Below are 20466 nucleotides of genomic sequence, written 5' to 3'. Positions count from 1 at the left end.
TGTGCCTGTGAGTTGGGATTTGTACTGATGGTACTTCCTATTTTTGCATGGAAAATGAATATTATAAGCAAAGTCTTTGAATACAGTTGAAGAGCCCAGTAAAAATGACAGCTGTAAACAGCCTGAGCTGAAGGTCATCTCCCCATTTTCTCTCTGCAATAGAAAATTAGATACAGGTTTTTTTTTTTAAATGCAGATGCCCTATCACTTTGCTTATAGCATTTTGCTTTATTGTAACTGAGTATGAAAGATTTGAGAATTGTGAAAGACTCTCTGAGAATTTTGCAATATAAGTTGAAGTGTCAAAAACCTGTTGTTATCTGGTACCTTTACTTTATGGTGTAAATGTTAGCACAGCAATTTCGGAGAAGGACAAACCTTCTTGGACCTATAAAACAAAATAATAACAGTCTTGTAGACAACTGTCTGTATGATTGGTCCTGACATTTTAGTTTGCCACTTGTTAAAATTCTCATTTCTTGACCTGAAAAGGCTGGATTTGAATGAATTTGAACATCTCACCACAGCAGGGTTGCTAAAACTGCTTATAAAATGGCATAAATGATGACGATGAAGAGGTGGTATTAATATAAAATCCTATCCAAATAACAATCTGGTAGGAGTTTATGTGTTTAGTATTCTTCCACAGGATGTTTCTAAACACCTCTCTAAATGCAGGTTCTCTTCACTTGTGATTTACTGTAGTTAGTTGGCACAAACTTGCTCTCAGCTTGTTTTTAATGGTGGTGCAAACCATCAGTATATCACAACCTGGCTGTATAAAAACCTACATAATGCTCTTATCTGTGTACTTAATTAGTCAGCCCAAAGTTCATTAAATATGCTTAATATTATTTTTAATCTACCCTATTTTCAACAGCGATTATGGGTAGCTGTGAACCTTGGATGTCAGAGGAGAACTGTCAGATATCAGGTAGGGAGGTGACTCTGGGAGAGTCTCTCCATGAATATGTAAGAATTGAGAAGCAGCACAGTAATGGCCCTGAAGCCTAGAATTCTGTATCAGATACTGCACAGAAGAGAAACAGAAATAATTCAGACCTTCACTACCTGCTGTAGTTTCACGAGGAAGAGGTCAGACATGCTCTCTGCTGCTTATATGATGAATTTGCATTTGGGTAATATGTCGATTGTCATGTAAATTTCAGAGCAAGCAAATAAAAAGTCCCAACATATGTTTGACTTGCAGAAGATAAGCTCAATTTAACAGTATTTCATTTTTTTATGGTAGGAAGATGTATTGTGATGGTAATGATCCTGCGTGTTTTCTCACTAGCTCTACTTCCTTGGGACTTCTGTTTTTGCCAAGACAAGATTCTTCCATATTGCAGAATTCACCTAGAAGCTGTGTGATCCCTTTTTTGATTACTGTGTGGCAACATAATAGCTTAATTAATTGCATGTTATACAAAGCTAAAAGAGAGGAAGATGTTTTGTTATAGAATCATAGAATCATAGAATAGTTAGGGTTGGAAAGGACCTCAAGATCATCTAGTTCCACCCCCCCTGCCATAGGCAGGGACACCTCACACTAAACCATCCCACCCAAGGCTTCATCCAACCTGGCCTTGAACACTGCCAGGGATGGAGTACTCACAACCTCCATGGGCAACCCATTCCAGTGCCTCACCACCCTAACAGGAAAGAATTTCCTCCTTATATCCAATCTAAACTTCCCCTGTTTCAGTTTTAACCCATTACCCCTTGTCCTGACAAAGAGTCCCTCCCCAGCATCCTTATAGGCCTCCTTCAGGTACTGGAAGGCTGCTATTAGGTCCCCACGCAGCCTTCTCTTCTCCAAGCTGAACAGCCCCAACTTTCTCAGCCTATCTTCATACGGGAGGTGCTCCAGTCCCCTGATCATCCTCGTGGCCCTCCTCTGGAATTGTTCCAACAGTTCCATGTCCTTTTTATGTTGAGGACACCAGAACTGCACACAATACTCCAGGTGAGGTCTCACAAGAGCAGAGTAGAGGGGCGGGATCACCACCTTCGACCTGCTGGTCACGCTCCTTTTGATGCAGCCCAGGGTACGGTTGGCTTTCTGGGCTGCGAGCGCACACTGCCAGCCCATGTTCATTTTCTCATTGACCAGCACCCCCAAGTCCTTCTCTGCAGGGCCGCTCTGAATCTCTTCTTTGCCCAGTCTGTAGCCGTGCCTGGGATTGCTCCGACCCAGGTGTAGCACCTTGCACTTGTCATGGTTGAACTTCATAAGGTTGGCATCAGCCCACCTCACAAGCGTGTCAAGGTCCCTCTGGATGGCATCCCTTCCCTGCAGCGTATCAACCGGACCGCACAGCTTGGTGTCATCGGCAACCTTGCTGAGGGCGCACTCAATCCCACTGTCCATGTCAGCAACGAAGATGTTAAACAAGACCGATCCCAACACCGATCCCTGAGGGACACCACTCGTTACCGGTCTCCAGCCGGACATTGAGCCATTGACCACAACTCTTTGTGTGCGGCCATCCAGCCAGTTCTTTATCCACCGAGTGGTCCATCCATCAAATTGATATCTTTCCAATTTAGAGAGAAGGATGTTGTGTTATTCACGCGATATGTGAATCTGTGTCAGTTGTCTATGGGTTGTGTTTCATTTTAAACGGATAATTCCTTAAACATTCAGCAGAAAGTGTGATTTAAAGTCAAATTCATCTAGATGTGTTTAACAGTGCTTTAAAAAAATTATTGCCATCTGAACTGGTAGCAAAATGGCCATACTGCTTATGATTTGGATGGTATCGGGACTTTCTTGCTTTCCAGATTATTTTTGGATAGTTTGGCAAATCTGTACTTTCGGGCAGTTCAGCACGTCTCCTTGTGAGACAATATAAATTGAACTGTAAAAACTAATGGACTGGAATACATAAGGGCTTTAAAGACTTATGGCCAAGTCTATATATTTTGTGCAGTGAAAGAGGCTCTCAGCCTCAGGTTTGTCATATGAAAACTCAACCTGAAGTTCAAAAGCTATCCAAGCTTCCATGTAGTGGCAGTTTGTCTTCACTGGAGAATGAGCTGACTTTTCTCGAAATGCAATACTTGCAAGTGAATTCTGATTTAAGCCCCTTGTTGTTGGGGGATAATGTTCTTGCTGAATGGTTCTGCACTAGGAAGAGAGAAAGAAAAAATGTACTCATCCAGTGAACAACTCAGCAGAAGAGGACAAGTGATAAGGAGACCTTGCCAAGTTCCTCAAGTGGTCAGCAAGTGCTTCTGAAGTTGACTTTGAGCCATCATTGTTCTGCAGGAGCCAAACTTTTTCAAGAAGCAGATGTCCTTTGTCCTGCTCCACTACTTATTGGACGTGCTAATGTGTTGGTATTAAAGAATGCCATCTCACTGAGCCATAGACTGCCCAAACGCCAAGTTGGCCATGGTTGTGCTTGAGAATTGGTCGGCCTTTTTAAACTTGGTGTTCTGGTGGCAGTATTTCTTTGGGCTGCATGAAGTTTCTAGAATTGGTACTATTGTCATTCTTCATTTGTATACCCAGGCCATGATAGCCACCACTAACCTTTCACTTCTGTAAACCCCTCTGACAGAACAAATGCCCCTATTTCCAACCCAGTATCATTGTATAATATAGTGTATCATTCCCTTATCTTGAGAGCTGTGAGGGACATGAGAGTGAAGAAATTAACTACTTCATTTTGGGGATGATGTAATCTCTCTTCGCTGGACGTTTTCCCACTGTATTTGATGGAAGTCTCATCTTGACTGTTTTCTTCCCAGTCTTTTGCTACACATTTTGTTGTCAACAGTCCCTGCCATCTGCGCCCCAAAGGAAGTAAGTCAGCTTGATGTCAGTTATGTGGAAAATTGAAGAAAGAAAGAGATGGCCCCAGACCAGAGTAAGATGCATGCCATCAGTTCTACAAGATCTAAGTCTGCTGTCACAGCTGCAAAGCAATTTTGTGTGTGCGGTCTGTTGTTTTTGGGGTTTTTGTTTAGGGTTTTTTTGTTTTGTTTTTGGTTTTGTTGTGGTTTTTTTTTTTTTAAATATGTGTGTGTTTTTAAATTTATTTTAAAGAGTGCTTTACCACTACTTTGTAATAAATATTTTTTTAAGCACTAGGGTAACTGGAAGCAGGTTTCTTAGATTTGTGTCTGAGCTGTAACTGACCTTTTAAATTCAATTACACTAAGATGGCTGAACTAAAACTTTGGCACAGTGGAGGATCAACAACAGCACAACTGACTTGATGTCAACATTCGTAATATGTTCTAGCTGGCTAAGGCCTGGAGGATATGGTGGGGTTCAGCAAGGAAGACTTTAAGCAAGACTTCCTTCTCCTCTTTATCAAAGATGTTTTCACTATCCCCTGTCTTCTTTGGCTCTTATGAGAAATCAGCCAGCTCTGTGTGCCTGATGCTTTTGGCCAGAATACTCTCTTCAAAGAGGATACCATGCTTTATGCACCGTGCCCTGCAGTCCTGGCACGCCGTGTGCCAGGGCTGGAGACAGCTATTCGGTGAGTGACTGCCCTTCCTAAGCACCCCCAGCATGGCCTTCTGGAATATCTCTTGCCTCCAGTCTGCTGAGACAGGGGCTGAAGGGGTCACTGAAGCTGCCCAAAGGGCATGGCATTTGTGTGAGTGCCATGAGCATTCAGTGGCTCATGTTTGGAGGCTTGAGTTTGTATAGCTGTCTTTCTTGCTGTTGGCATTAATAGGATCACTCTTCACTGTGGCAGCGTTTTGAATCACAAATCTTTTTAGGAAGGCAAGATCCCTGTCTGAAACCAGCCAGCAGGCAAGGACGTTACGGTTGTGGAGAGGACTGACAGACGGCAAGCAGGCGATGGGACTTAATACGTCATCTTGGGAAACCAGCCTATAAATGTGTTGGGCTGTATCTGATCTCTTTTCTGGCCAGCAGCTCACACATATTCAGGTTAAAATGTAGAAACTTTCTTAAGAAGCGTTTATGTTCTTCAGTCACGATTTATCAAATGGTTTCTTCAGCTATGTAAATCATTGACTGTGAACAGCATCCATCACACAAAGCTTAAGTTAAGCAATTATAGGTTCAACTTGAAATAAAAACACAGAGAAGACTACTCACAGATACTACAGAGGAAAGTTAGCAATTTCATTCCAGATTTGTGCATTACTTGGGCTGTGAAGCAAATTAAAGGTTATAATGGCCCTTAGCTCAGTGTTACCATGGCACAGTGAGCGAGAGCCAGAGAGAGAGTTAGGGAAAGAGTCACCTAAAAAGCAGAAATGTTGCCCTCAGCTTATATGTTCAACAGGTTTAAACTAAGGGTAGGTATAGCAGGAATATTTTATTATCTAATATATTAAGAATATCTTAATATATTTTATATTCAGTGTACCTACCTTGTGCTGAGTGCTATGGCTAGTATAAAATGTTAAATATAAATTGTGTAGTGTATTATAATACTAATACATTCTGAATTCATTAGTTCTCAGTCTATCCTTAGAGAAGCTGGCAATGAATATTAAATAAAACTGCTGTCACAAAAGCATTTCACATCATAGTCTTGGATAATTTGTAATATACTGAATATTTTGAGTTTAATGAAAAATCATTGAGTTGCATCTAGTAGTTTAAAAATGAGTTTTGAACCGAGATATCCAGGGTATTAAATGACTTTATTGCAGTAAGTACATATGCGTATTTTTTGTGTAAATTCTTTATTTGATGCAATTCAAACATAACTAATACTTATGAAATTTAGGTGTGCAATGAGCTGTTATTATTAGAAGAATTCTTTTCTTTGTCTTTATGGTCCATAGGTTTGTCTCACTTTGAGGTTTTTTTGTGTGTAAATAATTCAAATTATTCTTTTCATTTTCATATGATCTAATCAGTATGTATCATGCATTTTAATGTAATAACAGTTTCTAATTATTTAGAACCATTATTAGTTTTCCTGAAATGCAAAGGAATTAAATCAGGATGATTCTAGTTCCCGCTAGCATTGCCAAGGAAGCTGTTAGCATTTGAAGCCAATTTTTAAACTTTATTTTCTTAAGGTATTTTGAGGTCTTGAAACTAAAACTTACGATCTTCAACATTTTGTCTTTATTTTTGGGAATGTTGGTGACCTGCTGGTTTTAGACCAGTCTGATTACAAAGACTTTTTTTTAACCAGGGTGGCATGCTTGAAAGAGGATTTCCTCACTCCAACCCCTGCCTGCTTCTCCTTTTTGTGGTTTTATGTTTATTTTATGTTTGGTAAGGTATAATCTGAGGGGGTTAAGATGAGATTTTTAGGTGAAGCTGAGTTCAGAGCAACATGAGATGTAGGGTCCTGCTTATCTGCAAAAGCAGGATTATTTTCAGAAGTAATCTATCTATCTCACCCACTGCATGCCTTTGCTCTGACCAAGAAATACTGTCTCTCTATATGAAGCTTTCCATTGAAAGAATCTTCATTTTGAAAAGAAAAATATTTAAAAATTGTAATTTTCCAAGGACCCAAATAAAGTTAAGTCTTCACTTCCTTGTTATTCTTAATTGGATCTGCATCTCTAATTCTTAAAATTTCCATTTTAATTGCACAGCATTAGAATGTTGTAAGAAAGGTAAAAAAGTTACATGAGATTAAGCAACATTAGTGAAAGAAAACTGCTTTCCACACTATAAAGCACAGGGAGATTGGTGACTGTGTAAGGCCACAAGCTATATATGAGTGGAGAGGGGGAAGTATTCTGGGCATTGTTGTTCTGTGCTTGGCAGCACCAAAAACTGGCCATGATTACTCCCTTCCAGAGGCAGGATGGGGATGTAGTCCAGTGCTGTGTGGCCTTTCCTACACACAACAGGGTGGCTCAGACCCACAATGAGCACATGCACATGTGGGGCTGCATGCTGGTGTTGCCATAGGCAGGGCAAATTTTATCAAGTTCATTTTGCAGGAGCCAAGTCTAAACCTAAAAACGGGTTGTGATGGACTGATCTTTGTCATGATCCTGAAGAGGCAGACTGCATGCATTCATTTGAAGTGGAGGGCTTGAATGGTTGGGAATATATTTAGGAAACTGAAGAGTCTGCAAGATCTGCCTAGAGAAAAAAAGAAACTATTTACAGTCTGTAGGCTTGGATCCCTCTGGTCTGACTTTGAAAGCTGGGGAATTGAACAGAGGTGGGAAGGCAATATGTACAGGCAAGTTAAACCACCTGTCTGCATCTCCCACTGGGGCTAAAGTTGCCTCAGATCATGGTAACCAAGTACACTGAGGATTAAGTGACAAGGATTTAGGACCACCAAATAAGATCTGTATAAATGACTTAATGTACTTGAAAATCGGTGCTGGATTAACCAAATGAGTTGGCTTGTCCTTGCTTAAGTCCTTCTGTATAAAACCCCTTTGGAGGTCCTCTGCTCAGACTTTAATCCCAGATGCTCCTTAGTTTCTATGTACATAGCAGAATTCATTGTCCCAGGACAATATTTTAATACCAGTTTGTTTAATGTACTTTGGATGTGGTTGGAATTGAAACGTACTCTCTCAATTTATCAGCACTGGTTTTCGTCTGTAACAGCCTAGAGCTTTGGGGGTTTCAGATGAATTTGCTTTAGCTTTCTTTTTCATTAGAATTTATTTGCAGCTTTCGAAATTCCAACAACAGCCAGAAGCATCATCACATAAATGAATTGGTTGATCCCACTCCCTGACCTGGCACAGCTTCGAGGTAAACTTGTTAAATCCTGGCAATTCAGGTGTTCCTCTTGCTTCTGATTTTCCAGTTTAATAATGAGAAACTTTGAGGTCATAATTTACAAATACAAACCACTGATTATCTGTTTTAATTGAATTAATAACACCTTAATGTGCTCTGTATGCTTTTCATAGAAAGACCCAGATTATTTCATAGCCTCAGGGAAAATGAAGGATTTCTTTCTTCCTGAAGGCCATTTGGGTGCATACGCTAGAAGTGTGAGTCCATGGGAGGAGGCTGGCAGGCTCTGAGAGGTCTGGTGACTGCTTCAGGTTTAACCTACGTTAAGCTTCTCCTTCCCTCTGGTTTTGGTGCTGTGACTATCGAAATACGTGAATGAGGGGTATACCTTTGCACACCTAGTCTACCATGGATCTGCATTTTGCTGTTAGGACAGTTTTGTTTGGGAAATTTTCCAGAAGCAGAGGATTTCACATTTGCCCAAGATGCCTGGTGGCCCAGCTGGAGCTATTGGGCAGTGTTATCTGAACAGACCTGGGGAAATCCCAGGCGTTTCTATACTATGCATGACTGTGGTTTCAAGCAACAGGCTCCTAATTGCCTTCTGGGGGGCTTAATCCGTAAACCCTCCCCTCTTTCAGACCGCAGGGCTTGGGCTAAAGCTATGGAAGAGGGGAGATGCCTGCAGTGAGGGCTGAGTGGGTTTAGACTGTGTGCAGGAGAGAGTGGGAAAGCTTAATTGGACTTTCAGAAATCATCTGTGCAGTAACACACCGTGTTCTACAAGAATGTAAATTTCATTCTCTTCATGCAGTTTGTTACTGTGTCAGCCCACGATATGCCAAGGTAGGGTAGGCTGGCTTTAAATCTTCACCAGGATTGTAGGAATTACCTAGCTTACAATATTTACAGGCATTCCACACATATGAAACTGCACAGGCATTGCCAGCTGCAGTTCTCTCAGAACTCTGCGGCATCTCCTCGTACTGTTTTTTGAAAGCTGCATGGCATCAGCTCAGGTCCCCTTACATGGCAGTCCGTTAGACTTCTAACAACACAGAGCATTTTTAAACACCATTCGTTCCCAGAAAAAGCTTCTTTGCTGATAATCACATTCTGTTTTCAAATGTGGGCGAGGCTGAAATAATTTCGTTGCATAACCTGTCACTTAATGGCTACAACTACCTGAATGAAATTTCCCCCAGTGGCTGGAGTTAAAGTTCTAGTGATTTTGCTCTTGGCAAAAGGCACACTCTCCCCATAAGATTCCATAGTTGATTTTTAAAAACCTAAGCTATCACTTAGACTTCCCTGCTCATATCTATCATAAAGAAAAATAACATTACATATATTTACTGCTGTCACCTGCTTCCTTCCCACAATACATGTGTTCTGCAGGATATTAAAAAATCTATGATGCACAAGTGAGTCGTAACAAGAAAAGCAATTACATCTCTATCTTTATTCAGAGCACATAAGGTATTGGGCTGTTCAGACAAGGATATGACATTTTCAGGCAGACCATGTTATTGTTTCACACACTGTGCAGTTTAGGATCTTTAATAAGAGCTTTCTCTTGAAAGCCTTTCTAAAATATTTTTACATCTGTTCAGCTGAGCATTCATGTGTGAAGGTGCAATGCAGGTGAAGAACAGGATTACCCAGAGCAGTAACAGCTCCTGTCCATGTAAAAGAGAAGATCTGGGCTTTGGGGACTATTCCCAGCCCATGACAGGGGGGTTGGAACTTGATGATCTTAAGATCCTTTCCAACCCTAACTATTATTCTATGATTCTGTGACTTGCACTGTCCCATTGAGCAATTAAGCCAGTGGTGGGGCTGTTAATTCAGGGAGAGTTTCTCTTTTACTGGGGTATGTTCTCAGCTCCTGATCATCCAGATTTCATTCACCACTTGAAAGTGGTGAGGAAATGTAATAGGGAATAGAGGAAAACAATCTAAATACATTTTGCATGTACAGACATGCTTTTCTGAGAGGCATCTACTGCACAGTGTTGATGTCATCTGGACCCATCCTCTTGAGCTCTTAAGGCAATGAGATCAATGAAGACCAAAAGCTTACAACAGGAGCAGACCCTCTAGCTCTTAATTCTTTTGTAAATTTTAATAGTTCAAATGCAGCTGCACAAAAGGGCCAAATAAAAGCTGTTCCACAGCTTATATTTGCACATGTGCAGCTGTGAGTAGTTCACCTCTATAGCCTGGGGAGCATACGAGCCAGAAGATGGCTCTGAAATTGTCTCTGGGTTGTGCTGACCAGCTGCATTCTCAACATAGGGCCCTCCAGGAGCAGAGAAGGATCCTGGAGAGATATGAATGCCATTTTCTTTTCTGTGAAGCATTTTCACTGCTTCCAGTTGTGTCTGCTTGTCACTGCTCTAAGGTTGAGTGGGTGTTTTGTGGCTCTTGGCCTTATGTCATTTTCCATGTCAGGAAACTTGTCTGTCGCAGTCTGGTCCCATAAGGAGGATGCTATACTGTTATTTTCTGCTAGGACCAGGCATCCTTCTAGTGAAAAGTCCTAGGACATGAGAAAGCAAACAGAAGACCTGCATTTCAAATCTGTATTTTCTGTTAATTTCTTACTTGTCCTGACTGGGTGTTTTCTGTTTTGGAGGCTGTTGTGGTTTAAACTAATATTTTATCTGCAGAATAAATGTAACTGAAAAGAATTAAAAGTCTGAAAAATCTGGAAAGAATGGCATGTTTCTGAAATGCAGCATTCTGACTTCTTGTGGGAGGATGCAGATATAAAATTTCTTATGAGATCAACATACAAAGTAAATAATGCATGTCAAATGAAGAGTTTAGGTTCAGAAGTCTTGTTTGTAGTGATGTCTTTGCGATACAATTTGCTATACATGGTTGCACTATCCAAATATATTATTTGCAGAACAGCATGTGGTCCTGTATACAGGCACTTTCTCAAATACTGATGTAAAATTCCATAATAGGATGAACCATCTGACATGTCATAAACCTAAAACCAGAATGTGTTTATGTGTGAATGTTAGCAAAGTAGGAGTAATACTCCTTCCTGCCTTATTTACTTAAAGTTGTATTGATCTACTCAGGCCCAAGCGCATACTATATTGTTTCAGATTTCTTCCCTTATTTGCTGAATGCGCCACCAAAGGAAAATGTGGGAACCTTTTTATATGACTTTTGAGACTCTACAGCTTTTATCTCTGCCATAGTTGCTTCTCTTAATTTTTAAACATTTGTTACATAGTGTATATTATGTTTACTTGCTTTACTTTTAAAAACATACCTTTGCTCTGTTGTTGGTCTCTTTATGTATAGACTTACTGTGCACATGTCCTTAAACTTAACAGAAGTTTTATAGTGTACCAGACACTGAAGCAGTCTGTGAATGATGACAGTGTTTAGCCTAGTCCAGTGTAACGTGTACGTTTTAAGTGGCATGGAATTTCTACTTGAAAAACTCTTTTTTTTCTTTTGCAAGACAAAACTGGAGGTTCTGCAGGTGACAGCACAGATGTATTTTTGTAAAGTTAGCATAAAGTTTTCTTTCAGTGGGCAGAGGAGGCCAACTACAGGGGCCTGCAGGTGTAAAATGCACCTATTGACAAACATAAAGACAATACTATTAATTATTGTTGAATTATTGTCCGAATTATTGTCGTATTCGTTCATATAGCTGTAAGAAAAATGTAGGAGCAATTCTTGAGTGTTCTTTGAATCACCTGGGGACTGAGACATTTTGAAGTATTTTACTGTGTAGCTATGATGCATCAGCCAAAGAGTCCAACATGAAAGCCAGGGTTTTTATATATGTTTGGGTCAGTGCAGGTTAAGCCGTCAGAGTCTGCTTTTGAACTGTGTCATTACTTATAGCACCAACTGTTACTGAGTGTTGGATAAAATGGCTGTTAGATGTTGAATTAATAGCGGCAGCTAAAGTTGCTCATTTATCATGCGGATGTTAATGGCTTGGTGGGATCATATTTAAAAATATATGTGTATATAAAAAGAATGCTTCTATGTGTTTTAGGCAGTTTTCAAAGCAACCTGCAGAGATTGGGCTGTTTTGCTGCCCGAATGGGTGTGAGGGTGTGGGGTAGAACAAGAACCCGGAACTAAACAGAACTTGCATAAATTGTGGTGTTATATATAAGCACTGACTTGAGCAGGGTGTAGTGTGGAAAAAAAAAATAGCCTGCATGTATATTTTGCCCTTTATAGATGAATAAATTAAGTGCCTTACTGCAAGCAGGTTTTGGTTGATCTTAAGATTAAAAGCAAAAAAAAAGAAAAGAGGGGAAAATAAAGTCCAACATCTGCTTGGTTTGTTCAGCCAAGAACTTGCCTTTAAAGCACAATTGCAGGAAAAAGCCCAAGTGCTAAGGTCAGCAAACAGAGGAGACATCACTTCCCAGTAGATGTGTAGGTGTACTGGTATTTTAAGAACGTGTAAAACTCTGTGAGGTTTCTTTTGTTTCTGTCAAGTACCAAGATTTTAGAAATGAATAAGCTGTGTCACATTTTGCCATTGCAGCTCCCATCACTGTATTCTGTATACTTCACGTGCCTGGGGGCTATCTCTCTGTACAGCAGCAGGGCTGGGGGTATGCTTGCCCTGAGCTCCCAGGGCACCACATCTCTGTGTGACCACTGCTCAAAATGAGGGGAAGAAAAATAGGCTTGTTTGTAACTATAAAATACTGTGGAATTCCCCTTTCGATCTAAAGCTTGCTGTTACTGTCCTTCATTGAGGCCAGGGTATTCTGGTCTTCAGTTGGTGACTATGGGCTGTGGGGCAGGCAGGAGGGTGGCAGAGGAGAGCAAGGCATGTTGTGTACTGGGTAGTGTTTCCAAAAGCCTGGTGAGAGCACACCAGCAGTGGAGGTGCTGCCCAGCACACTGCGTGGAATCCCTTTACGTGGGGGTATGCGAGTGCTGAGACACTGCCACAGGTTGCCCAGAGAAGCTGTGGCTGCCCCATCCCTGGCAGTGTTCAAGGCCAGGTTGGATGGGGCTTGAAGCAACCTGTCTAGTGGAAGGTGTTCCTGCCCATGGCAGGGGGTTGGAACTGGATGAGATTTGAGGTCCCTTCCAACTCAAACCAGTCTGTGATTTTGCCAGTTTAAAAGCTGTCCTCAAGGAGAGCTGTGTAGTGATGAAACCCATTTGAGGGTGTTACAGCTTGTTTCTACAGTTGTGCTCAAAGCATCTTGTGGCTTTGTAGGTGCAATGTGAACATAAACTACTAGTAACTAACTTTCCTTTTCTCCCCATAAAGTCACAGGCACTGATGAAAGCAGCGGGGCTTTAATGTGCTTGCCAACTGGTGTTGCTCATGAAACAGTGCTGCTGTTAGCTCTGCCTGACCTCGAGCAACAGTCATTGAGGCTCTCCTGGTGCTGCAGAGTGCCCAAATCTCATGGGGTGTGCTGCTATGCACTGCTGCAGAACCCGATGGGCACTTGCCAGTTTGGTATGGGAGGGACCGTGGAGCCGGGGATGGATTTTCATGCAGCCATTCTTCAAACACCAAGAGATAAGTTAAAGGAACGCTTTCCATCTCTCAAGCCCTCCTAATGTTTGTGGAAAACCAGACTTCTATTGGGTGCTGATTTTACTGTTTTTGGCTTGTTGTGCGGCCTGTTTCTTCCAAGATGATGTCTGCAGGTTCAGCATGAAGCTTATTCTCTGTACAGTAATAACACAAAAAGGTTATAGTCCGATGGTGATATGACTATGGTGACCTTATATATCTGTTGAGTGTTATGCTTGGAGCAGTTTGAATGTCCTCTTGGCTCCGTAATGCAACAAAGCGACATTTTTACATTTGCTCCCCCCTTTGAGTTTAATGCTGCATTAACAGTGCAGCAAGCTACTGGTGATACAGAGAGAATACAGTAAGTGAGGGCAACCTCAGAGCCATGATAAGACTGTTCATATCAACAAAATAACTATTAATATAAAATTGACTTATAAGAATAATTTATGAATTTAATTTAGCTTATCTTAATTTTTAATTTCCTAACAAGGAACTTGTTTATACATGTTTAACAAAGGTCTAATTCCCATAAATCATGTAGCTGTATTTATTTTAGGATGTCTTGAGAACTTGATTTTAAATCAAAACTGTCTCGTAATAAAATAATATAGAAGAAGGTGTCTTTAGAGAAGATTCCAGACAGGTAGATCTTAGGATTGAAAATGTGCTCTATGAAAATTTTGTGAAATCTGCCATAGAAAGATTTATCTATTGGTGAATTGGAAACTAAGTTTGCAAGTGAAAAAAAAAAAAAAAGACAGTTTTTCAAGTCTGTGCCAGAATTATTCATAGTGAACTTAAAAACCCCTTCAAATGGTTCTGGGCACTAAACCCTAGAGCTTGCATTTTCACCAAACTGGAATTCAAATCCAGCTCAAACAACTTATGTTGCCTGAGACTTCTAGCTTCAGTCTTGTTAATAGTTAAAAGGGTAAAAAATTAAACAAAATCTCATAACCAAGCCTTTGGGAGACCTTTCTTCACATAGCCCTCATAGGAAGCTTAAAATAGGAAGAAAGGTGTGTTAAACATGTTAGTTGATAAAAAATGAAGACTGGAAGGGTAAAGAATGGAGATACTGAGAAGAAAACAACCTAGAAACTATAAATAAAGTGGATATTTTCCTACTTTTTAATGACATATTTTGCCTGATGAGTATGAATATAAATCACATCCTAGAGAACTGCTCCAAAGACTCCTGAAGCATAGGTACTGGTTTGACTTTATATAGCTTAGGGTGTGCCCTATGTACCACCCTCCTGAGGCAAACAAATTGCGGTTTTTTTAAATCTCTGTGCTCTTTGTTAGCAAGAAAGACAGATATTAAAGTTCAGCTGTGGCGTTGATGCTGATGGACATTTAGTTGTGAGGAAATATCTGTTCTCAGATTAGTGTTGCCTTAAGAATTGCAAAGCACTCAATAGAGAAATTGGAAAAGTAAGACGCAGGCTGGTTGATAGCTCAGTGTTGTTTTAAATGGTTTCAAGTACAGACATTTCTACATCAAGGAACATAGTCTGTGTGTGCCACATGTGCATATGGGAGTGCACCCATGGGTGCATGCAAAGTGATGTTTGTGCTTTAATGAGGCAGTCTCCACATTAAACTAAGCATATGGCATGGAATTTCCAGCAAGGAAAATTATGTTACCAAGTATGATCCTGCTTCAGAGCACTGACACCTGGTCTGCTTCCCACTGGGGGACAACCCCTCGGAAATTATGTTAATGGACTGAACAATAGTCAGGAAAAGAACATCATTTATTACGGCAAGAACTGGGTAATACTATCTCTCTGACTTCCTGCTGTCATTCTATTTACCGTAGCCTGTTGGTGCCTAAGTGGTGATCACTTGAGGCAATACATTAAGACTTGAAAGGAACAATATATTTTACAATTAGGTTAGCAAGCACAAGCAATGGTATTTCTCCCTGTTGATAATTAAAAATCAATTATCTTATATGTTTTAAAAAATTATAACTCCCATGGTGTTTTTGTGAAGCAAATGTTCTTAGAAAGATACAAGATCTTTAGGGCCAAGTACTAGAACATATGAAGTGCTTAGCAACAAAAATGTTTTAACCCTGAAGCAATCCTTCTGTGAAAAATAGATTAAATTAAGGTCAGCTGGAGCAAACTGCAGCTAAACATGGTTAGTGTAAAACAGAGAGCATCTTCAAGGAGGAAGCTAATGGGACTGAATTTTTATTTCTAATGAACTGAAGATCCAGGCTGTCATGCAATGTTTTATAATCTGTTTATTGTACTATAGGGGTATTTCTTCAATTCCATGAGCAACACTGCAAGTATGAAACAAACTTTCATAGTAAACTAGTGACTACATGAGTCAGATTTTCACAAATCACTATTTCTGTTACAAGTAATGGTTGAGTTAGTTACTTGTGAAAAAAAAGATCACTGAAATTGCTTACTTTAGCACCTTATGTAGGCTCATAGAATTAATTCTCAAATACACATGTTAAATCCATTCTCTATTTTGTATATATAAACGTAATAATGGAGAGATGAGAAAAGTTGAATAGCCTCCGTGAAAAATAAATAGTATTTCTTGTAAAACATGAGATGGCTGAAATGAGCTGAACAGGATTCCTGCTTGTGGAGTGTATCCAAGGAGGTGCGTGTGTAGTGTACGTGCTGGTCACTAGTCATAGAATCACAGAATGGTTTGGGTTGGAAGGAACCTTAAAGCTCATCTAGTTCAGCTGGGTTGCTCCAGCCTGGCCTTGACCAGTCAAAACCACCTTCCCAAGGAGATGCTTTATGACATGTATTAGAGAGATATTTGATATGTTTCTGAATGTTTCCTAGCTTTTAGCAGATGCAAATGTCCATTTCACAAAGGTTTAAAGTTTTGTTTGTACTTTTCACTCTGTGGTTTGCTGGTATAACTTTGTCTTGCTTGTTCTTTCAGTTTTTTACAGATCCTTTGTTGTTACATTTCTTGAAGGAAGTGTAGGCAGCCTCATTAAACGTGGTAGTGTTCTTTTGCCATTACTGTGGAGTATGCTAGTAATTAATCAAAGTGTTGGGCTTGCACTAGAATTTAAATAAACATGGACAATGTGTTTAAAAAACCCAAACACCAAACAAACAAAACCCATGCAGCAACTTAACTTGTATATGCAAATGTCGTGCTTGCAGGTGCAGACGGGATAATTGTGTGTGGAAATAATCACAACACATTTGCATGTATAATTTGAATATACAGTAATGGCATATGCATATTTACTGGTGCAAAAACTTGTTGGAATTCAGATAATTACTTTTGCATTAATACCTGGAAGCATTTTGTCTTTTACAGTGTCTTTTTGCCCTAGAGGATCTTACGATAGCATAATGCATGTATGATTGCATATGTGATACTATTTCGTAAACAGAACAGGGAAAGGTTATGTCTGAAAATTTCCCACATACTGTGCATAGATCCTTTAATTTTCAGAACAAGGAAAATACATATGACGAAAGCACCATTCCCAAAATATCTCCTGCTTTTGCTTGGGTTGTGAAGGCAAAGAGTAAAGGGAAGCAGGTGCTGAAATGGAAAATGAAAGAAACCCAAGCTGGAAGGGTCAGTGGCCCTCAGTGAAACAGCATCCTGGTTTGTGATGTAAACTGCTGGTAATGCAGCTCATGGCCTTTCCCATCAAATATGACAGACTTTAGAGCAGTTCTAAATTAGAGTATGAAAGGAAGTACAAAATAGCTAGAAAGTGAATGTAGTGGGTAATTTCTGTACAGCTTGTTGTCACTTTTAGTCCTGGTGAAGCCTAAAAACTGTATTATTGTCTCTTCTGTTGACGGCATGGCAAAAGCAAACAAAAAAGAAGTCTTCGCTTTTTCTTTGACACTGAAGTATTATCTGTGTTAATTTTCTCTGTTTTGCTTCAAAGGATGAATATAAAGCTGTACTTTCCTACTGCAGCTTTCAACTTCTTGCTTATTGTCTAGTGATTAGAGTTTGGGATTCAAATGAATTGAAAATGCACCAAAGTTCTGCTTTGGCTCCTGTTATATCTGTGCAAAAAGAATGAGAGTCCTTTGATCATTTACTCTGATTAGTAATTTTAGATCTGTTTTGTGCGTGTGTCTGAGAGTTGAAAGCACAGATCTTCTTTAGTACCTAATAACATTATGTCTTATACTTGTGATAGAATGTGATACATTAAGTGGGACTTACACTAAATACAATTCTTTTCATGAGTTTTGCTGTATGGTAACCTTGTGTTTTCTAGTTCTTTTCTGGTTAGAAATAAAATTCTAATGTAGTTATATATAATTTAGAATAAACTGTGGTAGTGTGATACACAATGATCAGAATGAAGTGGTCGACACAGAACTGACCCAGACAGAGCTGGGCCCAGCTGGGAACAGTGGGCAGGATGATACATTTGAAACCAGCTAGAGATATGGCTTGAGAACAGCAGAGGACTTCTATCCATAAAACTGAAATAAAAAGAGCCTGGGTATAGTTGCTCGGAATCTTGTTTAAAAAAGAGATCTCAATAAAGCACACCATTTCCATGCTTGCTTTTACTTTAGATAATTTTTTGCACTAATTTTTAGTTGCAGAAAGGGCTTCCTCAGGGTACTGTGGTTCTGAAAGATTATTTATGCAGCTGATGTCCAGAATCAGTAGTTAATACCTTTAATGTGCTTTTCTTGACATGCACATCTTTCAGTGAAATGGCATCTTTTATGTGGCATGTCTTGTGGAAAGCAGGGAGAATCTATCAGAGATTTGCATCCTGGTGGGGAAACCATCCCCCATAGGGTTAGACTTGACTTTTTCAAGGGCCTAAGAAGATCTTTTAGGCCCATGTGTTGCTGTTGCCTTTTAAAGAGTTTTTAACTTTCAGTTATCTTGGTAGAATCTGGTGAGAGCTCCTGGGCACATCAACACATTCCCGTTGGTTTGTTGTAAATGTGGGCAAGTTCAGTGTTTAGATCAAACTGAGAAAGGGCTCTTTACATAATTTCATTTATTTATTTCTCTATATATTATAAGGTTTCTGTGCCTACTACAGTTTATTGACTACATAAAATACAAAATCTGGTTAACTTTATGATCCAGCATAAAGTCAGTGTGTCAGATATGTGAGGCGAATGCAGCTGATTTGTGTAGGAGTTCAGAGTACACAGTGGGAGTACTAACAAATCTGAAAGAGCAGAATTCACTTTAAAAGATGTTTCCTTTAAAGTATGGAAAAATCTAGAAAGTTTGACGTTATGAGGAATTTCATTATAATCCACTCCTGTGCCAGTTGACTCACAGGCTCCCATCATGATCTTGCTGTGCTAGATGAAGCTTCTGTGTTGAAGAGCTCAGGCTGCTGGAGCGGTGTATGGCATGAAGGGACACCGTGCTTACATATGCATGTCACATATGTGCAGTTTTTTTGCAGCCTGTATTCTGTGCACTTGAAATTCTCTATGGGTGGATTCCATTCATTAATAGGTTACTCATCATTTATGGTCTAGTATTTGCAGGTCCCTAGAGTTTACACTCAGGAAGCGTAGCAGACATCAGAAATAAGCCAGCCTGGACAGTTTTGCTATTCATCTTTTCCTGTGTGTCTTCAGCTGAACAGAAGTGATGAATTGTCCACAAAATAAAATGTCAGTTTTTATTTATGTTAGTCTCAGAGGTAAGGAGCCATCTCTACCAGTGTCTTGGTAGAACAGAGCTCTTATTTTTCAAATATAAGAATGCGTCCCCGAGGACATACATAAGGAAGAGGAAGGACTGGGAGCAGCCCTCCTTCCTGTTGGGATGCAAGAGCTCTCCTAGCCTGTCTTCCCAGCACTGTCAGTTTGGCGGAGGAGAACCCCTGCCTGGGCCTCTGGCGCAGCACAGCACAATAAGATTAGAGAAGTACAGACAGCTTAAACTAATATGGGGCAGAAAGCTGATTATGGGCTCAGTTAATTCACTGGATTCAAATCAAAATGCCTTAGAAGCTAGAAGACCTGCTGGGTTTAGTAGTATGTATTACACTGAAGATTATTTCTAGTAGTAATATATGTAGTCTGGATCTGTTCTATGAATGCCTACTTTGTCATTTTCTCTAGAAATGAGAAGTAACTCCAGGAAGAGTTATATTATCTATCTGCTCAGTCTGACAGGAAGAAGAATAAAAGTGTGTGGTTTAGTTGGTTGTTTCTTTCCAATGGAATATGTGATTTACAAAAATCAGATCCAGAGCTGTGTGGTGAAATGCAGTAACAGAAGCGTACCACTTGTCATTAGCATGTGTACTTGGCAAATGAGCTTAACATCATAGTAAAAGATATATTGAAAGACATCAAGAAATTGTCTTAAGTAAGAGCTGTATAACCAGTAGAGCTTGCTGTCTCAGCTTGCCAAAGTTTTCAAATAGGAATAGTTTTTGTTGTGGAGAGCAAAGGGATTCCTAAGAACTGTTACTGTAATTTCCCATGACCTGTCTCAAGGCCAGTTGAATGCATTGCTACTGGTTTCTTTCCTCTTCACTGACAACCGTTTCTTTGCACTCAGAAAAAGCCTTGAAAATACAAGTTAGATGACCTTTTCTGCCTCTCAGTCATATTAAATTTCATGCTTTTACCAAAGAAATTCATTACCCTTATAGTTACAATCTAAGGAATAGCTAGTAGCTTTTTGAAATTAGGCAGCAGTCTTAAATTGTATCTCAGAGTGCACTTTCAACTTGCTTTACGTGCTTTGACGTCTTGTTTTATTTAATATTGTAGGGTGCCCCAAGGTGCTTTAACGTGAAGGCTGCTATAAAAATAAAGTGATAGATGAAATGCTTCCCCAGGAGCATTTTGGGAAAACTAGGCTACGAGGTCATTAGCACATAGGGACAATAGTTAAAATATACAGTAGAAGCAGTTTCAGTAACCTACTAAAAATGCGTCATTTATTCTGGCTTATCCATTCCACTGTGCAAGGAGGGTTCCTACAACCATCACAGCTCCTCTTTCTAAAAATGCACATGGAAATATTCTGCCTCCCAAAGAGAGGGGCCTGATACAGACTGAGAATTGTTTGAGGGAAAGTTGAAAGCAGAAGAGAACTGTGATTCTTTTACAGCTGAGAGATGTCCTGTTTGTGGAACTTTTATTTTTTCATATATAAACCGGACAAAAGATGAGTTCAACCAGCAGTACTTCAAGAAAATTGTGTCATAGGAATCTGTATCAAAGCCTAAGTGATGCCTGTAAATGCTGTGTAATATTTT

The sequence above is a fragment of the Lathamus discolor genome, chromosome Z (assembly GCF_037157495.1).
Source record: "Lathamus discolor isolate bLatDis1 chromosome Z, bLatDis1.hap1, whole genome shotgun sequence".
Classification (NCBI taxonomy): Eukaryota; Metazoa; Chordata; class Aves; order Psittaciformes; family Psittacidae; genus Lathamus; species Lathamus discolor.
This window is presented reverse-complemented; position numbering follows the sequence as displayed.